At 45.2% G+C, this 17222-nt stretch overlaps 1 long non-coding RNA gene across 3 annotated transcripts in view; it reads right to left on the reverse strand.

Annotated features, from left to right (window-relative positions):
- Positions 1 to 6786: 6786 nt before the first annotated feature.
- Positions 6787 to 17222, reverse strand: part of LOC138249222 (uncharacterized) — an 87103-nt gene continuing 76667 nt past the window's right edge. For all 3 annotated transcript variants that reach the window (XR_011194792.1, XR_011194794.1, XR_011194793.1), the window contains one exon: positions 6787 to 7212. This is a non-coding gene — a long non-coding RNA (uncharacterized lncRNA). The remainder of the gene's footprint in view (positions 7213 to 17222) is intronic.

The following is a 17222-nucleotide window of genomic DNA, read 5'->3' on the forward strand; positions in this document are numbered from 1 at the left end:
GCTAAATATGACGATGTCGTCTAGATATGCGGCAGCATATCCGGTATGAGGTTGTAGAATGGTGTCAATGAGGCGTTGGAAGGTGGCGGGTGCGCCATGCAACCCAAAAGGGAGAACATTAAAATGATACAGTCCGGAGGGGGTAACGAAGGCCGTTTTTTCTCTATCTTCTGGGGCGAGCGGGATCTGCCAGTAGCCTTTTGTTAAGTCAAGAGTAGACATGTATTTAGCTTTCCCCAATTTCTCTAAAAGTTCGTCTACTCTTGGAAGCGGGTATGTATCAAACTGGGAGATAGAATTGACTTGTCTAAAGTCAATACAAAAACGTATAGACCCATCCGGTTTGGGTACCAATACCACAGGTGAACACCAGGGGCTTTGAGAAGGTTCTATAATATCCAGGTCTAGCATTTTCTCTATTTCACTTTCTACCAGGGCCTTCCTAGCTTCGGGGATACGATAAGGGCGTAACCGCACTATTTTACCAGGAGGGGTTATGATCTGATGGTGTACCAACTTGGTTCTTCCGGGTATCAGGGAGAACATCTGGGTATGTTCATCGAGGAGTTTGTTTAACTGCTTGCGCTGTTGAACCGAGATGTCTGTATTTATGACCGGTACCTCGTGCCCGCTAGGGCGGTCAGTTGGGCACCACCCTATTTCCAATTCCTTAACGGTGTTAACCAGACATCCTGGGACCGGGTCGGCCACCGGTTCTTCCCATTTTTTTAATAGATTAATGTGAAAGATCTGGGACCTAGTGGGACTACCGGTGAGCTGAATTTTATAGGTCACGGGTGTTATTATTCCTGTCACATTATATGGTCCCTGCCACTTTGCTAACAGCTTGTTGTCTGAACTGGGAAGAAGCACTAACACTTTATCCCCTATGGAAAAAGACCTCAACTGGGTATTTCTATCATAATACCTTTTCTGTTTCTCTTGAGCCTTCTCCATGTTTTCTCTTACGTTTTCCCACAGCGTGTGTAGGTGGGTTTTTAATTCCTGGGTATATTTCAGGAGGGTCTTTTCCCCATCCTCCTCCTCCCATAATTCCGCTGCCATGTCTAATAAGGTCCTGGGTTGTCGCCCGAACAATAGTTCAAACGGACTGTGGCCCGTAGAAGCTTGCTCATGGGTTCTGACAGCGTACAATACTAAGGGGAGCTTCCTATCCCAGTCTTTCCCTGTCTCGGAGATAGATTTCTTTAGAAGATTTTTCAATGTCCGGTTATACCTTTCCACCAGGCCATCAGTCTGTGGATGATAAACCGACGTCCGCAATTGTTTGATCCCCAAAAGTTGACATATTTGTGTCATTAAGGAGGACATGAATTGGGTGCCTTGGTCTGTTAAGATTTCTCGAGGAAATCCGATTCGGGAGAAGAACCCTATCATGGCGTGGGCAACACTCTTGGTGTTAATACTACTAAGAGGGATGGCCTCGGGGTACCTTGTCGCGTAATCCACCAACACTAATATGTAACGGTACCCTCGGGAAGAGGGTAGGAGAGGACCAACAATGTCCATTCCTATTCGTGAGAAGGGAATATCTATGATAGGAAGTGGTTGCAACGGGGCTCTTCTCCTTGTACCAGGATCAATCATTTGACATTTAGGGCACTGTTGACAGAATTTCCTAATCTGAGAAAAGACACCCGGCCAATAGAACCTCCTCAACAGGTACTCTTCCGTTTTTTCCCTCCCATAGTGGCCACCCCCTGGCTGACTGTGGGCTAGGTGTAGAACTTGTTGTCTATAGGGTTCGGGGACTAATAATTGCCTCTTTTCTTCTCGGTCATTGCTAGTGACTCGGTATAATAGATTTTTAACTATTGTGAATGATGGTCCTTTATCTTGGAGGGTCCGGGACCTTGCACTTTTCCAGGCATGAACCAAACTTGGATCTTCTCTTTGGCAACTCCGAAAGGGGGGAAGGTTAGTAAGGGTAAGAACCGGTGTAATTACCCTCTCGGGGCTCGTGGTTTCTTTTGCGTAGGCCTTTCTGGTTGCTCTTTTTTCACTTCGGGAGGGTTTGTACCGGTCTAATGGGGAAGGTATAGGTATATTATAGAAGGGAGCATTTTTCCACTAGGTATTCATTTGTTCAGAATGTCTTGTACTATCCAGAAGCTCCGAAAATTTTGTAAAATCCGTTCCAATTATAGCTTCTTCCACTAGCTGTTCCACTACCCCCATCCTTATGGGGTTTTCTTTTCCTTCCCATGACAGGGTCGTCCAGGTTAGAGGATATTCCTTGGTTTCGCCATGAATACAGCAGATGGACACAGTAAGACCTGTAGTAAAGGTAGGGTTGTCAAGTAAGTCAGCCCGGATTACGGACTGACTGCATCCTGAATCAATGAGGGCCAGGGTGGGTCTTCCATTAATAACAAGTTTCTTTTTATAGGGGGTGTCGTTTCCCCCGGTATAAAAGACTCTTCCCCTAGTAATTCCTATCTCCATTGGTTCTGGCTTTTCCGTTTTTAGGGGGCAAACCCGGGCTATGTGTCCCCATTCACCACAACTAAAACACTGTGGTTGTTGAACATACGGCTTCTCCAATCCTCGCATTTTCCCCACATCATCGTTGGTTCTTCGCCCCACTGATAAGGATGAACTGGGACTCTGACGAATGGGGCTAGGCGTTGGCCTAAGGGGGGGGGTTTTGAATTCGAGGGAGCGATGAAAGGCACAGGCTAACTCGATGGTGGTGTTAGTATCTGGGTTTGGATGTTGTTTGATCCAGTGACGCGTATTGGGAGGTAGGGCGTCTAGATATTGTTCCAAAAGGACGATCTCAATGATGTCTTCCCTATTAGTCCCAATGGGACCTAACCATTTGAGACCCAGATCTTTGATCCGGAAGTATAGGGCTCGGGGGTTCTCGGAAGGCCCCCACTTAGCTTTTCTAAACCGGACTCGGTAATGTTCTGAATCAAAACCCACCCGTTCTAGGATGCTCTTTTTAATGTCCTGATAGGGGGTTATTCCGCCGGGGTTCACGGCTTGATAAGCCGCTTGGAGGGTTCCTGTTAATAGTGGGGCGATATATTGACCCCATCGTTCCTGGGGCCAGGTAGCGGAAGTGGCAACTCGCTCAAAATTGGTGAAGAAGGCATCCGGGTCTTCGCCTTCCTGGTACCGTTGTAGGACCGAACTGGGCACATTCGGATGCACCCGGGTAGCAGCAATGGTATCCGTGAGATTTTTGATGGCAGTCTCATGAACCAATTGATTGTTGGCCATGATAGTGGCCTGACTTTTGAGCGCGCTTTGTAGGGCCTCCCTCTCCACTTTAGCCTCCTTCTGTTGCTCTTCCCACACTATTTGCAGATGCCTCTGCCCCTCGGCCAACTGCTGCATCATATCTGATATCGTGGGTTTTTCCTCCATGGTCTTGGACTGCCTGTCGCCCGGCCCAATATCCCACTTCTGACACCACTGTGAAGGGTTCATTATCCCGGGTTGAAGGGATATTGGATTAAGGCGACAGACGCGTGCTCAAGGGTTAATGAATTTAATTCGGTCTGGGGTCTAGGATGAATTCATCATCTTCATACAATGACAGGGTTGATTTAGTCTTTCAACGAAAGTAATAAAGTTCCCCTTTTGTTTTTATTCTCTCTTTTAGGGTTCTGATAAGGTTCTTGGTGATGTCTGGTCCGGCTTAAGAAAGTTCCGGTCTTCCCATATGTCAGCGGGCCAGGCTCCCAAAAATAAAGAAGAAAAGAACACAGGTAAGTGGAAGTTAAATAACTATATAGGGTTATTTAGGTTTAGTAGGTTGGTGAGGGTAGGTGGGAGTGCAGGGGTGAGGGGTTTACTTTTGTCGTGCCTTTCTCCCTATCGCAGCACGTTGTGGAATTCCCCTTTTTATTTGATAACAGCTATTTAGGTTTGGGGTTCGGTGATGTTAGAGGATATATTGTTTCTCCTTTTACACTGTTTCTCCCTCTTACACTGTTTCCCCTCTTACACTGTTTCCCCTCCCTTATACTGTTTCCCCTCCCTTATAGGATCTCAGTCCCTTTTCCTTATTTCCCCAAAGTCCTGAGAACCACCCGGCACCCCATTCCCATTTGTGGGGTGATCGTACCTCTGAAGGCCACGCCCCTCCAGGGACGCGGCCGGCTTCCTGGTAGTCTCCCGACTTTACTGGGTCAGGGGCGGGAGGCTCCCTAAGTATCTCTCTTCGTCCCCGTCGCTCGTCCGTCTGGTGGGGGCGTGCTTCGGTCTGGTGAGCGTTTTCCCGTTCGTCTTCCTCCTGTGAGGCTTTCCAAGTGTTTCTCTCCCTCGCGTCTCTGTTCGCGTCTCTCCTCGCGTCTCTCGCGGCGTCCTCCTTTTCAATTTCCTCTCTGGCGTACATGACGTTCGACGTCATGACGTCCAGAGCTCCTCGGGTGCCCCCGGGGTATTCCTCGTCAGTTTCCGCATCTTCTTGCAAACCGGCGTCGGGAGACGTCCGGTTACACTCACCCTCCCAGATCATCTCACACTTTACCTTGAACCTCTGTATCTGGACATCAATCCTCTCACCTTTGCTGCAGCATCAGGCCCGCAAGAGGCTTATTGCAGGTATAGAGCAGGACTTTTTTCTAAATCATGGGTTTGTAGTATTGTCATCCTTGCATGTATATGATGTGCGAGTGCTACCACTCGTTCTGGGGCATATATTCATCAAAGGCATGATTGAAAATATGGAGGGTCCTGGGCTGACTTGCAAAGCCTCCGGCAGCCTTCGCTTATGTCTCGGCTCCTGTATATTTCAGTACGTTTAAAACCTACCATTTTGTGGCTTGTTTCTAAAAGCTTTATTAAAGTTACATTCCTGCACTTTGAACGTGTTGGTGATATGTAGAGACAATGCAGTAAGATTCACTAATTGCTGTCAACAATGTGGAGTTTCAATATTTTCTGAAATATGTCAGAGGACCAAAATGAATTTTAGTACTCTCTGCTTCAGTTAAAAATGAAGATCAGGTTTTACTATCATAGGAAACCGTTTGTGATGCCATATTTGACATAAACTAATTATATATGAATTCTGCACTAAATTGCATCTAACACACCATGTATAATAATAATATTATAGGGTTAGGTAATTATATACAACAGAGACAATAAGAGGTTTATTATTGTTTTTACTACACAAAGTTAACATTCTTGTTTCTAAATTGTTGTTTTTTCTACACTGTAATTTCTGAGACCTGTTAGTGTGGGCCTGATAAAATGGTGTAGAGTAGTGGACCAGCCTCAATGGCATTAAATGCTATCGGTCACATATGTCTGCGTGCGTGAAATACTTAGTTGTTTTTAGGAAAAAAGTAGCGCAATGCAGAATTTTAGTTAAAAAAAAGGAGAAATGTGCAATGAATGGAATCAAATTGTTTAGGCTTTCTTCACTTTCTTGAATGGAAGATTTATTTAGCAATGGACAACAGTAAAGCTCTGCAGTATGGTTTGAGGATGTCATCATTATTATGAAAGCCTTGCTTCAGAGGGAACCGAGAAATATCTGGTATATTTCACTGCTAAAAGTTGTATTTAAGGTTGGCTACTGAGCAAGAGAGAGAGACTGTCTCATAGACTAACACCCTTAATTTGGTCTCTAGCCATCCATATTATGTGGTCAGTTGCCGCAGAGAGACCTCTCCGATGAAATGCTGTGCCTAGAAGTAGATGCAAAAGTGAAATCGTTCATTTGAAGGTGGGGCATGGATGAAATGTATAATCCTCCACCCGAGAAAATGTTTTCTGTAGTGTTGTGAAGACACCAAGGTAGGAACTGAAATATCCTGCGTGCAACGTGGACCAAATAATGATACCCGTTACAGCACTGATTTATGACCTACGGGTATATGTGATTCCATCTAAGTTGGAAGATGATATTTTTCGAATGACGTTTCCTTTGGTGTATTAACCAGGGTGCTAGTCTAGTATTATGTGCCAAGTGGGTCTCTTTTGAGACGGGGGGCGTTTACTTGTTTAGCCCTTGAGTTAACCTTCTATTAATTAATGATGGAATCACAGCGTTGTCAAGAGGTTAGTGTGAAACAAATGTGTAAGCATGTTGGGTTTGGGGAGGGCATCCTTCACCATGGGGTAATCATGTGGCTTCACTTTGATTACAGGTAAAAAAGGTGTAACTTTTAGTAGTTGCCCTTGCTCACATAGCGGGTCATTACGAGTCTGACGGTTGCATGACCGCCAGACTCGCGGTGGTGGCTCCTCCGCCAACAGGCTGGCGGTGGGATTGCCACATTACGACCACGGCGGAGCCGCCACGGTCAGACCACAGACACCGCCAGGCCAGCAGCCTGGTGGTCCCAGTGGATTCACATCTTCCAGGGCAACGCTGATTGCAGCGCCGCCCTGGGGATTAGGAGTCCCCATCCACCAGTTCATACCACCTTAAAAGGTTGGCGGAATGGGGACTCGGAAGGCCCCTGCACTGTCCATATACTTGACATGGGCAGTGCAGGAGCCCCCAAGCACGGCCCCATCGCGCATTCCACTGCCCGAATTACGGGCAGTGGAATGCACGACAGTTGCTGCTGCACCGCCACATTGGCGCCGGATCCATTAGGAGCCGGCGTCAATGTTAAGGTCCTGTTCACTGCAGGGCCGGCAGGGTTCAGGCCACACAGGCAGTCTGATGGCAGGAAGAGTTTGGCCGCCCGCCAAACTCTTAATGACCCCCTTAATTACCCCCATAGTGTTTCTGCTCCACAAACCCTCAGACTTCTTTTGTAGTCAGTGAATTAACTGGTCTGACAATTGGTCTTTTAAAACAAAGTATTTGTTTATTCTTCGCTTATATCATTAAATGTTACACTTTATTGACATGCTGCAATCTTCAGTTTTCAATGGAGAGGGTTTAAATAAAATGGCCAGCTACCTGACATTGTAGTCAAAGGTCATGTGAAATGTAAATTCTCAGAGGTTTACTATATAGAAAATCGTGATTTTATTAAAGGCAAGGAGGCTAGCATTATACATATTCCTTTTATTCGCCACTTATGTGCAGCACCCTAATGGTTCCAAATAGAATCAAACATAAAGTAATTAAGAATAGATGCTTAACAGTGCATATAAGTCCCATGATCAGTATTCTCATTCACTTTTGTTCTGCTTTCATCCCTTTCTTTCTCGTTTATGGTTTTCTCCTGAATGTCTCCTTGCATAAAACAACTCCGTCTCAGTGCGCCTCTGAAAGAATATTCAAAACATAAGTTAGTACAACCACTCTTTTCTCTTTCAATAAATCAACATTACACTCTCAATATTTAATATCCATATTATCGGATTTACAAACTTCATCTTATCTTTTTATTCTCCTTCCCCTCTAAAGGATGGGAAGGTGGGATAATGCTAGCCTTGAATAAAATCTGGATTTTCTGTTCAGTAAACCTCAGAGAATCTGCAGTTTATGTCAAAACAGGAGGTTAGTCTTATGAATGTTTAAAGCCTAAACTGCTAAAACAGCCACATATTCTCTTGGTTTAAAATGAAATGTTCTAAACACTTCATCACTAGACCAATGAGCTGCTTTCATGGTATCCTCCAATCTTCCTCCTTTAGTAAAACATCTGAAAGCCATTGCTTCTCTAATTGTATGAGCTTTGAACAAATCCATATTCATGCCGGCTTCGCTCATCGTACCTCTCACCCATCTTGCAATCATAGCTGATGACACAGCTGCATAAGATCTCACATATGAGATTAATAACCGAACCCTACCTGAAATCCTGAGCTCACTCATTCTCCCTCCATACTATTTTCTACATCTCATCACACACACATTAGAATGGTCATCAAACACAGGATAAAAAACAGAATCTGTCATTGTTTTTGTTCTCTTTCTTATTTCAAAGAACATTCCATGTGGTTGAAAAAATCTGCTTGCCACCTCTAACACTTTCACAACGGAAAGACTTTTGAAAGAATTATACGTAATAAAGTGGCTAACTTCCACTCCAATTGTTTTGCTGTTAAACTGTTCCCTGGCCATCTTCCAAACATTAAAAACATTAAACTAACATCCCAGATTGGTTTATATGTTGCATCAGGAGGGTTCTTTACTTATTTCATCACTAAACATATTAATGTACTCTTCCCACCGATACACAATCTACCAGACAATGTCCACCTGAAATCGCAAATCTGAAACAATTTACCATTCTGTAACTCAAACCTTTCTTATACCACTCTGCTAAAAAAAATAGCTACCATAATCTCATCCACTTCCATGGGATCCAAATCCTTTCGCATGACCCAACGTGCCCACACATTCCATACACTCCTGTAACGCTTCCTTGTTCCAGGTGCCCATGACTCATATATTGACTCTCAAGCCTCTCCTGATAATTCTTTGAAACTTTGAGATCCCCTGAAATTTTCCAAACTAGAAGGTTGAGCACCCCTGTCTCTACCAACATGTGTTCCATTCCGTCCACATCTTTTTAAAGACCTCTGCATGCCTGAATCAGTAAAGGTTCTTCCATAATCAGTTCCATCACTGATGGGTACCATACCTGAGTCTTCCAAAATGGTGTCACTAATACTAACTGGCATCTCTGTCTACTCAACCTAGATCAAAACCCTCTGCATCAGAGAGAAAAGAGGAAAATCATAACCTCTCATGTTCTAATCTAGACTGATTGAATCCACTACAATCACTCCAGGATCTGGGCACCAACTCACATACTTCTCTAACTGATTTATTAATCGTGAAGCAAACAAATCCACCTCTAAAAGACCCAGTCTGAATTGAATTTCCTGAAGTATCTCTGGAACTATTTTCAGTAATCCAACAAATAGCGGGAATTGTTGTGCCCAGGTTCGGCGCGCGCTGCTGCGTGCCGAACCCGAGCTGCCTTGGTCGCGTCTGCGGGCGGCTCGCGCGGGACACACACGACGGTTGGGTTCGGACGGAGACGAAGCTGCCAGGCAGACGCGACTGCGGCGCTGATTATACGATTTGTTTATTGAAATAAAAGAAGCAGAAAACTCATACCTTGGTGTCTCCTGAGAATAATACAACATAAATTTTGTGGCGACGAGCTAGTTTCGGACTACGAGGTTGATGTGAGGAGTTTCACACCATATACCTGTTCACTGTCTTCGTGGGGAGCGTCCTCCACAGCAATTCTTCAGAAAAAAACAGGCGTGTACTGAGCATGTTCTTCAAGAGGTTGGTGAATCTGCAAGTTATGTTGGGGATATAGAACGCATACTAAATTGAGCTTGAAATGGCCTGTTCAGACGCCATCTTGGAAGTACTTCTTGCATGAATATTTACTAAAATACATCACCAGTTGTATTTTGTTGCTACGTTGTGTACAGCACATTGACTTCTACGTCACGCTTTGTCTTAAGGGATGCAGTCAGTCAATCCCCCACCACCGTTCATGGAAACTCCGGGTGCTCCTCCTATTCCATGGAGACAGTGGTTTGATGGCTTTGAAACCTATCTGGGTGCCAAAGGAGCATCTTGTTTTCGCCCAGAAAGAAAGAAATGTTTGCTTTTACATTCATTGGGATATGAAGGGAGAGAGATTTTCAAACAGTTACCTGAGCTACCGCAATTGGATGAAGAAGAACTGGATGAATATTTGATGACTACCAAAAAGTTGTCCACAAGATTTGATGTTTTACCTAGTTTAGTTGTCTTGCGGCACAAATTCTTCAAGCGTCAGCAATGTCAAAGCGAGGATGTTGATGCATATGTCAGTGCTCTAAGACAACTGGCTTCCAAGTGTGAATTTCGGGATTTTCAAGATCAACTTATAAGGGACCAGTTCATTGGTCATTGTTCAAATAAACATATTCAGCAGAAATTACTCACCATGGGAAATCCAACGTTGGATGAAGCTATCAAAGTAGCCAAAAGCGTAGAGCTTGCCCAGATCTCGTTGATGGAACTTTCTTCCAGCTCTACTGTGAAGGACTCGGATCCTTTTCATGTCAGTGTTGTTGCAAAAAGGGGTGCAGCAAAGAATGCTGATATGAAGAAAAGTGACAATCCTTTTTTTAGATCTTCGAATATCTGTTTTAGATGTGGAAACATGCCTCATTTTAAAGACGGCAAACCTTGTCCTGCAAAGAATCTTACGTGTAGGAAATGTGGTAAAACTGGTCACTTTGCTAGAGTCTGTCAATCCTCTAGTAATAAGTAAGCTAATGTCACTTGCATAGTGGAGGATGGGGAAGAAAATAGAGAAGAAAATAGAGAAGAATCTTTTGTAAAAGCCTTCCAGGACATGATTGTTGTGGTCACAGATAAAGTATTAGGGGTCAAGGAACATAACCAATACATAGATCCCATGGTGGATATTTGGGTTGGGGATAAGATGCTTCGGTTATTGGTTGATTCTGGTGCTCGCATTACAATGATTTCATCAGAGCTGTTCCATAATACTTGGGGGGACAGAAAGTTATTCCCTCCCGATAGGTCTCCGGTCTCGTATGAAGGCAGGAAAATTGAGTTAGAAGGGTACATAGAAGACAGTTTGGAGTTCAAGGTTCGGAAGATTTTTGGTAAAATCTATGTGGCATATAAGGGTTTGAATATTTTGGGGTGGTATCATCAGGGTCTGTTCGGCATGGTGCTGAAACCTGGAACTAAAGAGCAAGTTTTGGTGGTGGAGAGTGCAGATTCCAAGACACCGTTTGAGGATGAGTTTCCTGGTATTTTTGCCCAGGGCTTGGGGAAGATTACAGGATTCAAACATAGAATAAAGGTTAAAGATAGGGCCATTCCTGTAAGACATAAGGTGAGGTCAGTACCGTTTAGTTTGAGAGAAGATCTTAAATCTGAATTGAACAAGCTTCAACAGAATGGTGTAATTGAGCCAATTGAGTCCAGTTTGTGGCTTTCTCCTTTGGTTGTTGCCCGTAAACGCAATGGAGACCTGCGTTTATGTGTTGATCTCAGGAGTCTCAATAAGGAAAATGGGTAGACTTGTTTCCTTTACCCAAGATCAGTGATCTACTTGATGGGCTCAGGGGTTCAGTGTGGTTTTCAAAGATCGATCTGGTGTCTGCGTATCACCAGGTTGAACTGAAAGAGGATTTGCGCCATTACACTGCTTTCAATTCACCCTTTGGCACTTTCCAGTTTTGCAGGATGCCTTTTGGGTTGGCTTCTGCTGCATCAGCTTTCCAACGTATCATGCACAAAATTTTGGGGGAAATCCAAGGTATTTTAATCTTTCAGGATGATGTGTTGATTCACACAAGGGGTTTAAGAGATCACAATGAAAAAATTAGATCAGTTTTTAATATTTTTCAGTCTTGTGGTGTCTGTGTAAAGAAGGAAAAATGTGAATTTTATTTAAAAAAAATAGAATTTTTGGGCCATTGTGTGTCTGGGGAAGGTATTACACCTCGTCCGGGGTTAGTAAAGGCAATTGTAGATTCCCCTAATCCTAAAGTTAAAGATGAGTTACGATCTTTTGTTGGTATGTGTGAATACTACTCAAAGTTCATTTCCAACTATGCTAGCAAAATGAAAGTTTTGTCCAATATGCTCAAAAGCAAAGTTCCGTTTATATGGGACAGTGAATGTCAAACCATTTTTGAAAGGATGAAGCGAGAGTTGGTGGATGCCAGACCACTGTGTCCTTACGACCCTAGCCAACTGTGTACCATTACGGTGGATGCTAGTAGGTATGGGTTGGGTGCTGTGTTGTCGCAAGGTCTAGGAGAGGAGGAGAAGGTTATTAGTTATGCTTCTAGAGTCTTACGTGATCTTGAACTGAATTATTCAGTGATTGAAAAAGAGTTGCTAGCATGCTATTGGGCTAGTGAAAAATGTAGGAGTTATGTTTGGGGCAGAAAATATGTAATTCAAACAGATCACAAACCGTTGGTTTTCATCTTAAATGGGGATAAAATTAACTATACGACCCCTCGTATCGCACGCCTCACCACAAAATTGTTGCAGTATGACTTTCAGGTCAAGTACATTCCGGGGAAAGATAATTTCACAGCAGATTTTCTATCTCGTCTACCTATATGTGAAGAAAGTAAACTTGATTGGGAGGATGATGTGGAAGATTGTTTCATAGCTGCAATTGATGCTGATGAATCCAAGGTGTGCACAGAGACTGTGTGGAGGGAGGCTGAAAGCAGTGATGAGGTGTTGTCCGTTGTTAAGCAGCATATAATCAATGGCTGGCCTAAAGAAAGAAATGTGAATCCTGAAGTTCAGCCATATGTCATGGTGGGAGATGAGTTGTCGATTGAAAATGGTATTATTTTGAGGAATGATGAATGTGTTCCCCCGTGTGGGATTCGTACAAGGTTGGTGGACCATGCTCATGAGGGTCATCTTGGTGCCACTATGACTAAGAGACATATTAGAGCACATTTTTGGTGGCCTTCTATGGACAAGGATGTAGAAAGAGTGGTTGGTAGGTGTGTGGTGTGTAATGGTGCAGAAAAAGGGCTGAAGATTGCGAAACCTCCATTACAACCCATTTCCTTACCGGACAAGGCTTGGGTCAAAGTTGGGGTCGATATGGTTGGACCTTTCAATTTTCTCCCCAGCCAGATGCGTTATGCTTTTGTTTTAATGGATTATTTCAGTAAGTGGCCAGAAGTGCGTTTTTTTGCAAAGCCTACGGCTGGTAGCGCTATTCAGTTTCTCAAAGAGATCTTTTGGAGGGAAGGTTTTCCGGAAACCTTGATTTCGGATAATGGTGTGCAGTTTGTGAGTTATGACATGGAAATGTTTCTGAAAGAATCAGGTGTGAAACATTTGAAAAGTTCTCTATGCCATCCTCAAACTAATGGTTTAGTAGAGAGAATGAATAGGGTGGTCGTGGAGTGTATCAAATGGGCCAAAGCAAGTAAGCTGGATGTGGAAGAAGCAGTCAATTCGATGTTGTGGTTTTATCGCACCACTCCACATTCTGTGACAAAAATTTCTCCTTTTGAACTCCTTAAAGGAAGACGTAGCACCTCAAGACTGTTTCCAGCGTGGTTAGCCAGAGCAGTCTCTGGTAAGATGCCTGATTCTGTGAACAAGGATGGGGTGTGGGGTGAAGTAAAAAAAAATCAAGAAAAGGTAAAAGCTAGGTATGACCTGCAGAATTCTACAAGAAAACTCTCTTTCCAACCTGGTGATCTGGTACGTGTCAAGTTACAGACATTTGTGAGGAAAGGTGAAGCCTGCTTTGGTTCTCCTATGAGGGTGAAGAAAGTATGTGGTAATGTCATCATGGTTGAGGGGGGTCAGTGGTGGAATATGGGGAAGGTTGTTAAGGTTAAGGATGTCCGTCACCGTGGTGAGGAAGGATGCGACTCCTCTGGGTTAGAGGGTATTCATCGGGAACGCAAGGTGTTAGACAATCATTTGTTAGTACCCGACACCTTGAGGAGGTCTGTCCGTGAGAAACGGGTACCAATCAAACTCAGGGAATATCATTGTATTTAGCAAGAATGTGTTAAGTTTTTTTAAAAAAATCTCATGGACACACTGATGTAATTGTTAAATGTTAAGTTAAGCATAGGTTTTCCAATGCTGTTATGTTTTGGTTCTTATTTTTTGTAAGTGATTTTTTGTTAAAAAAATAAAAAAAAAGAGAGATAATATGTTGTGCCCAGGTTCGCCGCGCGCTGCTGCGTGCCGAACCCGAGCTGCCTTGGTCGCGTCTGCGGGCGGCTCGCGCGGGACACACACGACGGTTGGGTTCGGACGGATGCGAAGCTGCCAGGCAGACGCGACTGCGGCGCTGATTATACGATTTGTTTATTGAAATAAAAGAAGCAGAAAACTCATACCTTGGTGTCTCCTGAGCATAATACAACACAATCCATCATGTGTTTGCTTTCCCAGGTATATATTGTGCTGTTATCTTTATGTTTTGCACCATGCAAAACCCCCAAAAATCCTTTGCCAGTTCTGAAAGCCTCTTTGATCTGCTGCCCCCTAGTTTGTTTATGTAAGTAACCTCTGAAATGTTGTCCATCCTCAACAAAACTGTACATCCTTGCAACTCCTTCCTGAAACTGCGAAGTGCTAACTCTCCCACTTTCAATTCCAGACAATTGATATGATCATTCCTTTCTTTCATTCCCCATTTTCCTTCTGTTAACTGATAATCCGGTGCTGCTCCCCAAACTAAGTGGTTCGCATCTGTCTCAAACACATAGGCCCTCATTACAACCCTGGTGGTAAATGCCACCTACCGCCGTGCTGACGGCCTCCAACATACCGTGACCGCAGCGTTATTCCGCTACGGGTATTATGACCCACACAGAGAAATCCGCCACTATACAGACATCCACACAAGTCCACCAGACCAAAAATCAGTGATAAATTGGCCGTACCAAAACCCACACCGTTACGCCAACAGGAATACGGCCACAGTATCAGGACACACGAATCACCGCAGCGGTCTTTCAACCACGGTAAACCATTGGCAGGACACACTGCCGCGCTCAAAATACACACACACTTAAAAAACACCTCCACATTGGACAATTCAAAATACACACACCTGACACACATACACACACCACACCCACACACTCACACAAATATAAAACACACACCCACATTACCCACAACCCTTTGACCGAAAAAAAAAGATTGCCAACACAGAGAGACACAAGCCAGGAGCACCCACTCAATCTGAGCCACAGAACACTATCACCCATACACCATCTACGCATCTCATAGCACACACCACAATACATCACCCCACACACCCTCACACTTCCTCACACATATCACTCACACCACATCCATGGCACCCCAAAAACTCCCCAGGTTTTCAAAGGAGGAGCTAAGGGTCATGGTGGAGGAAATCATCCGGGAAGAGCCACAGCTATTCGATCACAGGTGCAGCAGACGTCCATTGCTAGGAAGATGGAGCTATGGTGGAGAATCATGGACAGGCTCAACGTCGTGGGACAGCACCCCAGAACAAGGGATGACATCAGGAAGAGGTGGAACGACCTACGGGGGAAAGTGCGTTCCGTGGTTGCAAGACACCAGGTAGCTGTTTAGAGGACTGGCGGTGGACCCCCACTTCCTCCCCCACAACTAAAAACAGGGGAGGAGCAAGTCTTGGCAATCATGCATCCTGAGGTCCTCGCAGAAGTAGCAGGAGGACTGGACTCTGGTAAGTCAAATCTTTACTACTATATCCCCCACCCTACCTGCATGCCATCACAAACTCCTACTCCTACCCTCACTCCACCACCTCACATATACCCCACCATCTCAACCCACCCATCCTAAAACCAAGCCCTGCATGTAACACCAATCCACGAACCCCCATCACAGACCTGCATGGACACCCATCACTACAGTATGCCCATTAGAGAAAATCACCTAGCCCACAAAATCACATCACACACAAGGTAAAGCTGACAGGGCAATCACAACCATACAGGGAAACACACCCATGCACAAGATGGCACACGCAGATACAATAACACTGCATTTTCATCCCCACAAGACCCCTACTCAACATCACTGGAGAGGAGTTGCCATCAACATCCAGTCCCCCCCAAGAGGAGGCCCACAGTGATGACAGCATCTCTGCACGCCTGGATCACGATGACCAACGTGGCCCATCAGGGACCTCTGGACAGTCGGTTGCCCTGCCACAGTCCCAACCCACCACAGAGCCTCCCCCCTCAGGAAACAGCAGCACAGCACCCATCCAGCGGGCCCATGCCACTGTCCCTAGGACACGTCAATCAGCAGTGTGTCCACCACTACATGGACCCCAGGCAACCCCACAAACACAGGATGATCAGGGACCTGGGGTCAGTGGCAGTGGGCACACAGTTCAGGGGACAGAGGCACAGGACAACAGGTAAACTGGGAGGACTGCTGCGCGACAGGGGGAGGACAGGCCCAGGGAACCAGCGCTCCAGGAGGCACTCACCAACATCCTGGGAGTATACCACCATTCCCAGGAGACCATGGGCCAGATACTGTACAAATTGCAGGAGACCCAGCGGCTGCAGGAGGGACAGTACCTGGGGATCAGGGAGGACCTCAAAAACATCTACACCATCCTGGTCACAATTGCAGGGGTGCTGGCTGACATGGGCAAGACCATGAGGGAGGCAGTGGCACAGCAAAGGGAGTCTGACACTAGCCACACCGAAGAACAGCGCTCCACCTCCGCCAGTGCTAGTGGACAGGAGGTCCTGCCACAGGACCAACAGGCCACCAGCACCCCACCCCCTGCAGAAGGAGTACCACCCCGCAAACGGTCCCTGCGATCCAGGCAGAAGCCAGAGAACATTGCCAAGAGCCCCGCCAGGAAATAGGACTCTCCTGATTGTCACCCTTCTGTCCCACTCTGTCACCCTGTCCACATTGAACTGCCATTACTCCCCTTCCTATGCCCCATTGGACAATGCACCTGTGATACCAAGAGACTGAACATTCCTCCACCATCACCCCAGCCCATTGCTCACCCCCCTCTACGTATGAGCACTTAAATAAACACCCTTGGAACAAATACAAATATTGAGTGTGTTAAATGATTGAAATATGTATTAGTACAAAAGTCTGAAAACATTGCAAGTCATATGTACAGTAATATATACATTAGTAGACCTTTAGTGGGCAGCAGTAAACATACCAGGAGCCAGAGTGAGGCACAGAGATCTGAAAATAGAGATGCCAAAGGGTACAGTAAGTGCCATAGACATAGGGAAATCAGGCTGCCATGTACAATGTCCAACAGAAAACTGAAATGTAAAGTGAAGTTACAGTGTCTTACCTGTGTCTCACTGGAAGTACTGCTGTATTATATTATTTTGTTGTACACATCTTCTTCCTCTGACTCCTCTTCCTCACTGTCCACAGGCTCCACCGATGCCACAAGACCATGTACAGGCTCATCCTCCTGCAGAAAAGGCACCTGGCGTCTCAAGGCCAGGTTGTGCAACATGCAACGATGATCTGGCACACCTTCTTGGGTGAGTAGAACAGGGATCCACCTGTCAGATGGAGGCACCGGAACCTGGCCTTCAGGAGGCCGAAGGATCTTTCAATTATCCTCCTTGTTCGCCCATGTGCCTCATTGTAACGTTCGTCTGCTCTTGTCCTGGTATTACTCACTGGGGTCAGTAGCCATAAGAGGTTAGGGGTAACCAGAGTCACCTGCAAATATTGAGGGATACCTGTTAGACACACACTAGCCCTAAGGGACAACCCCATACCCAGACACCAACTTATACAG

Source organism: Pleurodeles waltl, chromosome 8 (assembly GCF_031143425.1).
Source record: "Pleurodeles waltl isolate 20211129_DDA chromosome 8, aPleWal1.hap1.20221129, whole genome shotgun sequence".
In the NCBI taxonomy this organism is placed as follows: Eukaryota; Metazoa; Chordata; class Amphibia; order Caudata; family Salamandridae; genus Pleurodeles; species Pleurodeles waltl.